We start from the raw sequence: 12513 nt of genomic DNA, 5'->3' as shown, positions 1-12513 counted from the left end.
CAGTTTCTCCAGGGTCTTGAGATTTGATATCTCTAACCTACTGCACCAAGTTTAATATTAAACCCCACTGCAGACATTTTGCTGCCTATAGCTACAGTTTGTCTGAAAGTGAACCCCCCCCCCCCCCCCCCCCCCCCCCCACTGTTACATATGAACTATTAACACATTAATGATTGTCTAAGGGTTCAGCAACAGTCTGACAACCTGTCACTTGTTATTGTTGCCCAAGGCTACGCTGTCATTAAGTGAGCTGCTGCTACAAACACTGTTGAAATGGTGGGCTTTTGAACAAATAGTAGCGCTAGTTCACTGAATGACTTTGCCTTGACCTGAGGGGTAGACTACAAAGCAGAATCGATGAGTTAGCCAGCAAACTTTGATAAGCAACCAGAAATAACTGTTGATTTTATGGTTAATTAAATCAATTAGAGCATACCCATTTCAAATGTAACTTTTTATTTTGTAGAAAGATATCAGAATATTTATGCAAGTTAGCTGGCTAACTCCATGATCCTGCTTTGTAGTTTACCCTTCTGAAGGCTTGTGTTGACTTCCAGATGTAATGTCTTGGCCTAAGCTCTGGTTTATCATGATCCTGAGTCTCACTGATGACCCGGGTTCCAATCCTGTTCGGTTACATTCCCCTGTTGCCATGTTACGAATACATTTAACCACATCTCACATCTTTCACAAAATGGCCATTCAAAATATTCTCAACGTTTAGGTTATGAAAAGCTTTGTTGTTTAATGGCCCGTCCTCATCTTTGAATATATATTTTATTAGTGAAATCAGCTGCCTGCAACAATATTATCCTTTTTGGCTTTTAAGTAGATGGTTGTGCCACTGTTGTCAATCGATGGAAACAACCATTTCAACACTGTGGAAAGCAGTATTGCATGATAACTCTAACGCATGCATGTCCTTAACTATGCAATGATTGTTGCTATGTGAACCAGAGAGTAAATGTACAATATATCATATCTTCCAAATGCCAGCAATGGAGAGCATGGTTAGTGACTTCCATTGCTTTAATTGCACATGTATATTTTAGGGTTTTCATTCCTTTTATTTTAATTTTTTTTTACATGCAAGAATGTTACCACATTGCGAAACGGATGTAACCCAAAATCTTTAAGATGCTGAACATTTTGTATTTGTCTTGTTGTGTTTTCTAACTTAAGTTTACACTAAATTGATTTTGTCTTATGATTGTTTTAAGGGATTGTCTCTACCTTTTTTTTTTACATTCATGTTCATTGTGTCAATATATGTTGTTTTCCACTATGCTGGAGTACGTGTTCAAAGGGTGCTCTCTTTTTAAAGAGCAGATTATCACCCTTCTCCTTGCCCTCTTGTTCACCAGCAAGGACTTCATTATTAACACTACAGAAACTACAGACTGACTCCATCTGTAGCTCAGTCATCTCATGTGTTGCCTGTGCACTCTGCTCTCATTTCACTTTTCTATGAACTGGTTGACTGTTAGATTTAGGTATGAAAGGCATGTCAGTTAATGGATGAATGTCATTATTAAACAATGGGAGTGTTTTCCATTTTTTTAAAGAAAACTTTTGGTCTCGTAGTTGCCATAAAGACACCTGTTGTGGCAGACTACTAGAGTACATATAGGGTCTAGGGCAGGGCTCTCCAACCCTGTTCCTGGAGAGCTAACCTCCATGTAGGTTTCTGCTTCAACCTCAGTTGTAACCTGATTCTGCTTATCAACCAGCTAATTATTTAGAATTAGGTGTGCTAGATGAGGGTTGGAGGGAAAACCTACAGGATGGTAGCTCTCCAGGAACAGGGTTGGAGAACCCTGGTCTAGGACATCTGACATAGTTAGTGGTAGCTAATTAGATAGTATAAAGACTATGTCATTAATCAGTCATATGGAATTTGATTCATTCTTCTCTCCTTGATTGATACACTGGACTTTAGATACTGATTAGCTAATAGTACCAGGCAGCAACACACGTTTCTACATTACTACAATAACGCTATCTTAGAGGTTATCTGTACAGTAGTCTTCTGGAAGTAGTTCAAAACGAGTCCAGGGAAATATTTGACGATGAAATAAGTTTGGGAAAGTGCATGAGACTGCGTCAAACCTTTTATGTTAATTTATTTGTATGTTTTGTTTATGACGTATATGCACTTAATATGCTTTTTTTTCTCTTTTTATTTGATAAAGAATGCATTTCTTCGAAAGAGAGACATTATGTTGGTTTACCAATGCAAGAACAACATGTAAAATGTAATAAAAAAAATATGTAAAGCAATATGTTGTATTGTACATGGTCCCTTTTAATACACATCTTTTACATATCTCCAGTATTATGAAATAATGCTGTCCACTGTGACCCACTAGAGGGAGCTTGTCTCCTGTGAATGTTTTGGCTTTGCACAGTAAAGCCAGTTGATTTGACATCAGTTGTCCAACTGAATAGCATAAAACGAGTAGAATTTATTTGGTATAATTCTACTGACTGTCATGTAATTAGCCTACTACTTAATTGTGGGATTATTTACATAATTATGTTTTTTTTCTCATTGTGAGGGTATAACTGGTTAATTCCTCCACCCCTGACCCCGCCTTACATTGCATTAGGACAAATCAAATGCATGTACTGCAATTAATTTGAAAGTCCTGATTCCATTAAGTAAAAAAACCCTGAGCCTTTAGCAGGGTGCTGACTGCTAAATATTTACAGTACTGCCTGATGTTTGCAAGGAGTTACATTTCCAGCCAGATCGGCAGGATTGTCTACACTCCTGCAGCAATCCAGAGCCTATGCATTTTGTTACTCAACAGTCAACATTGCCAGCATGAACAGCATTTGATGGTGTTCTTTGCGTGATATATTTTTTTTTATACATATCTTCCATCCTCCCCCCTTCCATTAAAGATTATGTTGGGTGGTGGTGGTGTATGGATGTGGTGAGTGTGAGCGATCACAAGTCAATGCCTCATGCTCTTACAGATACAAGATGGTGCTATGTTCCAAGTCTGGAGTAGCTATTTCTGAAGCTTATTATCGCAAGCAGCGAATAGGAAAGTGTCGGGCTTGAGGGGCTTGTAAATGTGTTTTTATCAGTGTTTTTTGCATGTCTTCTCAATTTGCACATTGCAGAAAATGGTACCGCTTTCATCTCATCACACATTAACACGTGTGTTTTAGCAGAACGATTACATGTTTTATTGAGTCTTGGGAGGATGTTTTCTCACAGATATTCTCTGCTCAGAGAATGTTTGGCATCTTACTTAAACACAAAGACCTATTTTCACGTCATCCAACACATTTAAACGCCCGAGGGGTATACTACGAATGAAACTAGATCTACTCAGGCTTTTATAAAGCAAGCCAGCTTCAGTTAGCTTCACATTCCAGCTCAGGCTTCATTCGTACTATGACGGTGGATATTGCTCGTCTGCCTGCCTCTAACTCTAGCAGGCTTGTAACTTCGCGTGCATGTCGCAAGTGGCTGGTCAAAGACCAAACTGTTTATTGAGACAATGCTGAAACCAACAAACCATTTTTGTCGAAATCAACATGAAAGATAAGTTACAGTATCTTGCAAATTCAGCAGGCTATGATGTGAAATAAGCTAGAAGTTTATTTTATTTACGTATTGTTAATGCTGTCTTTGATGTGCTTTGGCGTGCTAATCAATGCACACGATAATCTTTTTTCCCGCTCCTATTTGGATAGTCCAGTAACATTTCAACGAAGTATCTACTAACCCTAATCTTAAACTATTACCCTAACCTTAACCCTTACACAAATCCTTATTATAACCCTAACTGTAACCTTAGCAAGCAGTTGCTTATAAACAGATCGTTTGTTGATATTGTGGTCATCTGTACAGCAGGTACAGATGGAAAATCTGAACTGTCCAAATAAAGTGTGACCAATAATTTTTGTCATAGAAAAGCTTTACTGTGCATGATCTTTAAAATGTAACCTGTCATTACTCAATGTGTAATGTGATAGGTATTTTAATGTTTATTTTTTATTTTTAACAAAACACTTTTGATTAATATAATATTTAACCAGTCATCTTTCTCAAATGAAGGAGATGGTGAGTGAGGGAATCTGGTTTCATTGGTGCACAGTCATCTCATTCAGGGTAAGTGAGTTAGCCTGCCCTGGAGAAGGTTAGTTCTGAAGCATCTGTTGCCATAGAAATGGCTGTCTAAAAGGTGAGCCACTTTCATATGACAGGTTATCAGAGTTACATTTAAGTCAATTAGCAGACGCTCTTATCCAGAGCGACTTACAGTAGTGAATGCATACATTTAATACATTATTTCCCATACTGGTCCCCCGTGGGAATCAAACCCACAACCCTGGCATCACAAATACCATGCTCTACCAAATAAGCCACGCGGGTTGACCAAAGTTACCTCCTAACTCAAACTTTGGTGTTATGTAGGCCGGCCCCCTTCTTCTTTTCTCACCAGCTCTGCTCACTGAGACTTCTCCCTACAGGGCAGTCAGATTCCAGCCCTCTCTACCTTTCAGCCAGTATAAACTTGTAGTTAATGATGTCAGTCCATGGCCAGAGCTTCTGTTGAAGTAATCTGCAGACCATTAGGGCTGAGCCTAGCAGGCCAGATGATCTGTCAACCTCCTCCCACCACCCACTGTGTTCCTGTCCTCTGTCTGGCAGCTCTACATGCCCCTGGAACACAAAACCACATCCCTTTCATGTACTGGGAGTACCTGTAGAGATATTACACATTTTCCCCCCACAACACATCCACCACCACTTCCATTGTCAGCCATTCCAGGTTGTGAGGATGCATTTAAACTGATGTCAGTGTCTGAGATTCCAGCTGTAGGCATGAGAGAGAATCAGGATGGATGTTCTTTAACGGTGACGCCAGGGGAGAAAAATAGAAGTGTGAATGGAAATGTTGTTTGAACAATATGTGCTGTGAACGAGTCCCACTCCCACAAGTGCCAGACCCCATCGAAATAAAAGCCCAGTAATCTAATCTAATCACTGTGTTGACAAAAAAAAAATCTGTCGTGCTGGGTTTTTTATCCAAGGGAGGACGAACGTTGAAACTCAGAAAAATGAGTTGAATATTGATCAATGGAGGCCCTCCCCAGGGTGCTTGTTGCCCTCTAGCTGAGATTGCTGGAAGAGAAATGGCACACTAGTTTCATTAGCATTTTGCAATAAACAACGTGTGGGTTGCCAAAACCATGGCAGAGTGAAGCCAGATGAGTATAAGAAGAGCCCTTCCTGGTTGTCTTTGCACAGGCATATCTCCCTGCATTTCTGTACGCCATGTCATACCATGCCATAAAAAGGGATTTGTGGCTTGGCAGAGCTCCAGAAAGCAAGCCATTTAAAATGTCCCCACACTTAGCAGAGGATGCCATTTACTCACATTCTCTGTGCTTTGAAGCAGAGTGGAACCGACGTCCTCCTCTTCGCACTCAATAATATCAGTCTCCCACAGTAAAGGGCGAGTTACTTTAGTAATTCACATGCGGTTTTATCTCCTTTGTCCCGTATTTTGACTCTGCCCTAGAGAGTGCGGGGAACTTTGTAAGAAAATCGATAGTAATTGATTCTTGAGGGCTGGAGTAGCAGGTTGGAATTCACGGTAAGAGCTCTGGGAAGACGTAGACAGAGAGGCAGTAGTGAAGGAGTGCAAGAACCTGGGCTTAATATGCATGTGGCAGCTCAGCTAAAGGTCAGCAACATGAACCTGTCTGTAGCTACAGATTATTAAAGACGGTCACCGCACCGGCGCACAGTTACTAAGGGCCCAGAGGTAAGCCAAGTTAGAAATAAAAAGTAACCATTTTCTTCTTATTGGATTCCCAAGTGTCTTGCTCATAGCTGGTCGGAAGTACAGTAACACTTTGTAAAGCAGATTATCTATAGAGACGATCTACTGTAGGGAATGTAGTTTTGAATAAAAATGTATGATTTTAGGAAGCATGTGCCACCCTGGGTACAATCAAGTTTTTCTTCAGTCTTGAACGCTCTGCTCATTTCTCTCTAAGGAGTCTTTTTTTGTTTCCTCCCTCATCTCCACTATCCATAGCAATGCTTGTCATTGCTAGTTAGTCCACATCAATCTGTCACATCAATGGCAGGATATTCTCTCTGTCTCCTCTCGTACTTTCTCACACTACTTGTTTGTTAGCCTCTCTTCCCCAACACTACTCAATCAGCCCTTCACAGGCTGACTTTCAGAGCAAGATGGCTACAGACACTGGCCATTGAAAACGTCACCATGGAGAGAGGGACTGTTTCTCTGTGACGGGGTCCAGCAGGTCACAGCTGACAGCTCCCAGATTGATGGCTGACATCCTCCTTGCTGCTGCTGTGTGTGTGTGTGTGTGTGTGTGTGTGTGTGTGTGTGTGTGTGTGTGTGTGTGTGTGTGTTGGAAAAATATTCCCAGTGGTGGTGTGGAACCCCTGGCTGAAGACCATATGATATCCCTAATCATGACCACTGAATGGCACTCAGCGTGGTGAGGCCCTCGTCTTAACCTCCAACCTGGACTCAGGGGTAGACGTAACATAGTAAAATACGGGATTCTCAAATTAGGATGATATGTTACTTATGGTATGAATTAATTTGTAGATGTCCATCATCCATTTCGTATGATATGTAACAAATTACAATTAATATGATATGTTGTGAATTACAATTATTGTATGTTACGAAATGCAATTCTTATACGTTACGAAATCCAATTTGTTGTGGCTAACTTTAGCTAGGTGACTAATGCCAACTTTAGCTAGGTGGCTAACGTTAGCTAGGTGACAAATGCCAACTTTAGCTAGGTGGCTAACGTTAGCTAGGCTAGGGATTAAATTTAGGGTTAAGGTTAGGAGTTAGTTTAAACGGTTATGGTTAGGTTAAAGTGTTAAGGTTTTGGTTAGGAGAAGGGTTAGCTAACATGCTAAGTAGTTGCAAAGTATCTAAAAAGCAGTAAGTAATTGCAAAGTTGCAAATTAGCTAAAGTTGTTCATGATGCAATTTGAACATGCAATCTTTGGGTTGCTAGACGTTCGCGTTATACACCCACCCACCCACCCTCCTTTTGTTTTTGCCATAAGTAACCTTCTGTCTTAGGTTACGTTTGGTACGGTTACATATCATACTAATTTGAGTGTCTAGTGTGATTCTCGTTTACCATGTTACGTCTACGTCTAGTCTCAGAAGCTCTATACCACCTGAAAAAGAGCTACCACACTAGCAAAAACAACATGTAACATTATCATTTTGATAATGCCCTGGTACAATTTCCTTCACAAGTCTATCTGGTGTTATCTGAAGAAACAAATACACAAAGATTAACCCAGTGTAGACATAGACAGACTGTTTGTTACTGATTGCTATCTTTACCATCCAAACCATAGACTGATTTTAATATAGATTTGCTGGCACATGAACAGGCCAAATAGCAATGCCATCGTGTTCTACTTTCAAGAGGTTTGTTTTTGAGATAACACGCTCGCCAAAGAAAATAATCTGTTCACACACAATCGGTTCCCCACAATTATAGAATGATCTTTGGAGTAATTTGCAATAATCCCAAATGTCACTTCAATTTACATTTCTCAAAGAGTAAGATTACATTTCAGCCAGTACATATCTTATATATTCAAATGTAATGAACCGTGTGTATGCATTAATTATGTGTAAAAAATCAAATCAAATCTTATTTGTCACATGCGCCGAATACAACAGATGTAGACTAGTCTACCGGGAAATGCTTACTTATGAGCCCTTTGCCAACAATGCCAAGATAAAAAGTATGAAAATGAACAAATACAAATAGAAAATAGTAACTCAATAAATTACAAGGAGTACTGGTACCGAGTCAATGTGCAGGGGTATGAGATAGTTTAGGTAATATGTACATGTGGGCAGGGGTAAAAGTGACTAGACAATCAGGATAGATATTCCTGTATTGAAGTTTACCCTTTAACCTAACACCTAACCTTAACTCTAACCCCTAGCCTAGCTAATGTTAGCCAGCTAGCTAATGTTAGCCAGCTAGCTAATGTTAGCCAGCTAGCTAATGTTAGCCACAACAAATTGGAATTCGTAACATATCATACGTTTGCAAATTCGTAACATATCATACGAAATGGATGATGGACATCCACAAATGAATAGACACTATACGAAATGTAACATATCATACTAAATGGAGGGTCTCGGATTTACGTACAGAATAACACAAAATGTTCTGAGACCAGGTTTGTATTTTGTCAGTGTATTACTAAGGCTTACCTCACCTACTGTCCTGCACACAGGTCTGCTGTATGGTGATCAATCAGGGATACCTACCAGGCCTCCCCAGTCTAGTGGAGCAACCAAGTGATGTGGTAGATAGCGCTTCAGAGGTTCTTTCTGGTGTTCACTACCACCACCAACTTAGACAGTCATACACAGTGAGTATATTGAATTGATTCTGCTGCTGGGTACACACAACGTGGGATTAATGTTCCATGTTTCTCTTCCTGCTGTGTTGGTAGTGAGCATGCTGCCTGTGCTGCTGAGCGATCAACCAGGTATGATAACCCTCAATAACACAGCTCAGCGGATGCAGATCTCCACAGATGGGATGCTCAGTAGGTTTTCAATTGCTCAGACATCAGGTTTCAACGGCTTTGACAGCCGTGTGAGATGCTCTCACTCACGGCAATAAGATTTACCTGGACCTGCCAATCAGACGAGGCGAGGTCAGCGCCTCTGTGTGAGATTTGTTTATGACAACAGAGTTTATGTTCTGACAATAACGTAACAGCACACCCAATGTGGCTGTTGGCTTGGCAACTTTCCCACTCCGTCACATCGTTAGAGGCTTTTTTAGCCCATTATATTACATGTATGAGGATGTTTTTTCTTTGTGAATTTGCAGACAAGTCTGTCTTTGAGATTCACAACAAATGCACTGTCTTGATGCATTAATATTTACTTGTAAACAAATCAACATTTAGCACATACCAAAATAGTAGCGTTTCACTGAAAGGTTAGTATGCAAGGCAAGGGTAGAGCAAGAGAACAATCCTTATCTACAGTATGAAAGGATAGCACTATACAGTATGTACCCTGACAACCACTGTCGCTGCACTGCAAATTTAGATTGAGGCTAATGTAAAACGAATAGAAAGAAGCAGCCATTGATTTGATCAACCATTGCCTAATGAATGATGTCATTTCTAAGTGCTCTGGTCGTGCTCTCAAGGCTCATACCTCGACCCTCCTCCTCCATTGTTGTTCCAGAGGAATGGAAAACCATATTTTAGAATAACTGCTGTGCCGTATTGCCTCCATGAATCCTTTTTTATCATGATACATTGCTGTAGGAGTACAGCGGCTAATACAAATATGAAGCCAGATGCCCTCCTCATAAACTGTTCCACCATTATTTATTTATAAATGAATATTCTCCGACTGTGCTAATATTTCTCAGGGCTTAGGAGAATGAGCTAATGTATTTGTAATTCCTTGTCTCGGTTGCTTTATTATTACGTGTCAACGAATAAAGGTGTTACTAAATTATATTTTTATTTCTGTCTTTCCCATTCCTCCATGACTACTGTAATTGGAGAATTCCCCCTAAATATGAGCAGCAGAATTCCACACTGGTTAGAGTAGAGGTGTCAAACTCATGCCCCAGGGGCCGTATTCAGTCTTCAGCGAGGTTTGAATGTCCGAACTGAAAATGGGTTATATTTCCTCGCCGTCAAAATCTGCCCAAAACTTCCTCTATCCATAGTTTGGGAATTTCCGATGCTCCCTGACTGTCTAGCTTTCATTTTGGTGATTATTAGCAAACTGGACACAGTCAAGAAACTGTATGAATGTAGGTCCATTATCATTTGTCACGATTTTAGCAATGAGAATAGGAACTGGTAAGACAGCAGAAACAGATCTGTTGTTAATTATCCAATATAAAATCAATTCAACTATCAAAGTGGCTGGGGGCCTATGCAAGATGAACGCCAAATCAGCTGGCAGGTCAGGCGGGCATAAGGTAACCAAGATGGGCAACACGCACCATGCACACACCAAACAATTCACCTGAAGACATTTCTTAGCCTTCCCTGTGGCTCAGTTGGTAGAGCATGGTGTTTGCAACGCCAGCATGGTGTGTGCAACGCCAGGGTTGTGGGTTTGATTCCCATGGGGGGCCAGCACAAAAACAAATGCATGAAATGTATGTATTCACTACTGTAAGTCGCTCTGGATAAGAGCGTCTGCTAAATGACAAAAATTTAAATGTTGGTCTTTGACCAAAAGTGAGTTTGTATTTTATACATATATATATACATTTTGTTCACTGTGTATTTGATTTCTTTCATAGTCTACTCATTTATCAGATGATCTGTTTGAACCTTACTTTTGATGTTTTACTGCTCTATTTTTAGCCTAAGCTATTAGCATTTAGTATATTCTATCTGCTACCAACATGTTTTGTTGTTAAACTATGTTAGGTCACAGGGCAACTGAAACCAATTGCTTTTATGTTTGTTGATTATGTGGATTACATGATCACAATTATGTGGATTTCCCTTCACTGGAACTAAGGGGCCTAGGCCGAACCATGAAAACAGCCCCAGACCATTATTCCTCCTCCACCAAACTTGACAGTTGGTACTATGCATTGGGGCAGGTAGTGTTCTCTTGGCATCCGCCAAACCCAGATGGTGAAGTGTGATTCATCACTCCAGAGAACGAGTTTCCACTGCTCCAGAGTTCAATGGCGGCGAGCTTAACACCACTCCAGCTGACGCTTGGCATTGATTTTAGGCTTGTGTATATATAGTGTAACTGCCACCTGTTTCTATCTGCCCACAGGACTATACTAGGTCACTAAATGCTGTTACCTGAAACCAGTCTGAGCCAGATAATGTTGATGTTGCCACGGGAAGATAGAGCTCTCTGTCAGAGGTGGAGGATGTTGATGGTAAGAAGATGTTCAGTTTGTCATCCAGCCTCCATAAACAGAGACACTCAACATTCAAATGCTCAATGTGCTCCTTGTTAATGACCCAGTCGTAAACACTAACTCCCCCTCACACATTTGCATCTTAAACATAACCTACAGCAGGCTTGGCCAGTAAATTGGTACTTCAATACATTTGTCAGTAAGAGGCATTTTCTCATTACTTTTATGAAGATGCAGCTGCTGGCTCGCTGCAGCACAACAAGGAGGAACAAGAGGAAGTGACCCGCAGGAAGTTGTGATAAATCAGAACATATTAATACTGTCAAAGTAACCTCTCACTGAAAACAAATGAAAGTTTATTGGTTGCAAACATAGATTTGCAGATGTTTTTGTAGATGCAGTGAAATGCTTATGTTTCTAGCTCCAACAGTGCAGTAATACCTAACAATACAATAACAATACACGCATGATCCAAAAAGTTTAAACATATCAGAAATATCAGAATGAGCAATATCAGAAAAAGCAATGTCTGCGTCCAGATTATAAATACAGTTGAAGTCGGAAGTTTACATACACTTAGGTTGGAGTCATTATAACTCATTTTTCAACCACTCCACAAATGTATTGTTAACAAACTATAGTTTTGGCAAGTCCGTTAGGACATTTACTTTGTGCATGACACAAGTCATTATTCCAACAATTGTGTACAGACAAATTATTTCACTTATAATTCACTGTACCACAATTCCAGTGGGTCAGAAGTTACACTAAGTTGACTGTGCCTTTAAACAGCTTGGAAAATTCCAGAAAATGATGTCATGGCTTTAGAAGCTTCTGATAGGCTAATTGACATCATTTGAGTGGATGTATTTCAAGGCCTAACTTCAAACTCAGTGCCTCTTTGCTTGACATCATGGGATAATCAAAAGAAATCAGCCAAGACCCCAGAAAAAGAATTGTGGACCTCCACGAGTCTGGTTCATCCTTGGGAGCAATTTCCAAATGCCTGAAGGTACCACGTTCATCTGTACAAACAATAGTACGCAAGTATAAACACCATGGGACCACGCGGCCATCATACCGCTCAGGAAGGAGACGCGTTCTGTCTCCTAGAGATGAACGTACTTTGGTGTGAAAAGTGCAAATCAATCCCAGAACAACAGCAAAGGACCTTGTGAAGATGCTGGAGGAAACAGGTACAAAAGTATCTATATCCACAGTAAAACGAGTCCAATATCGACATAATCTGAAAGACCGCTCAGCAAGGAAGAAGCCACTGCTCCAAAACTGCCATAAAAAAGCCAGACTACGGTTTGCAACTGCACATGGGGACAAAGATCGTACTTTTTGGAGAAATTTCCACTGGTCTGATGAAACAAAAATAGAACTGTTTGGCCATAATGACCATCGTTATGTTTGGAGGAAAAAGGAGGAGGCTTGCAACCTGAAGGACACCATCCCAACTGTTAAGCACGGGGGTGGCAGCATCATGTTGTGGGGGTGCTGTGCTGCAGGAGGGACTGGTGCACTTCACAAAATAGATGGCATCATGAGGTAGGAAAATTATGTGGA

The 12513-nt window shown here is 40.5% G+C and overlaps 1 long non-coding RNA gene across 1 annotated transcript; it reads left to right on the top strand.

Moving 5' to 3' along the window:
* The first annotated feature begins 8305 nt into the window (after positions 1–8305).
* On the top strand, positions 8306–11497 carry LOC115203645 (uncharacterized). The gene is made up of 3 exons (XR_003880219.1): positions 8306–8437; positions 10851–10959; positions 11173–11497. It is a non-coding gene; the product is annotated as an uncharacterized LOC115203645 (long non-coding RNA).
* The last annotated feature ends 1016 nt before the right edge of the window (positions 11498–12513 follow it).

This window comes from Salmo trutta, chromosome 1 (assembly GCF_901001165.1).
Source record: "Salmo trutta chromosome 1, fSalTru1.1, whole genome shotgun sequence".
NCBI classification, from domain to species: Eukaryota; Metazoa; Chordata; class Actinopteri; order Salmoniformes; family Salmonidae; genus Salmo; species Salmo trutta.
The sequence above is the reverse complement of the archived record's forward strand: the minus strand, read 5'-3'. Positions and strand labels throughout refer to the sequence as shown.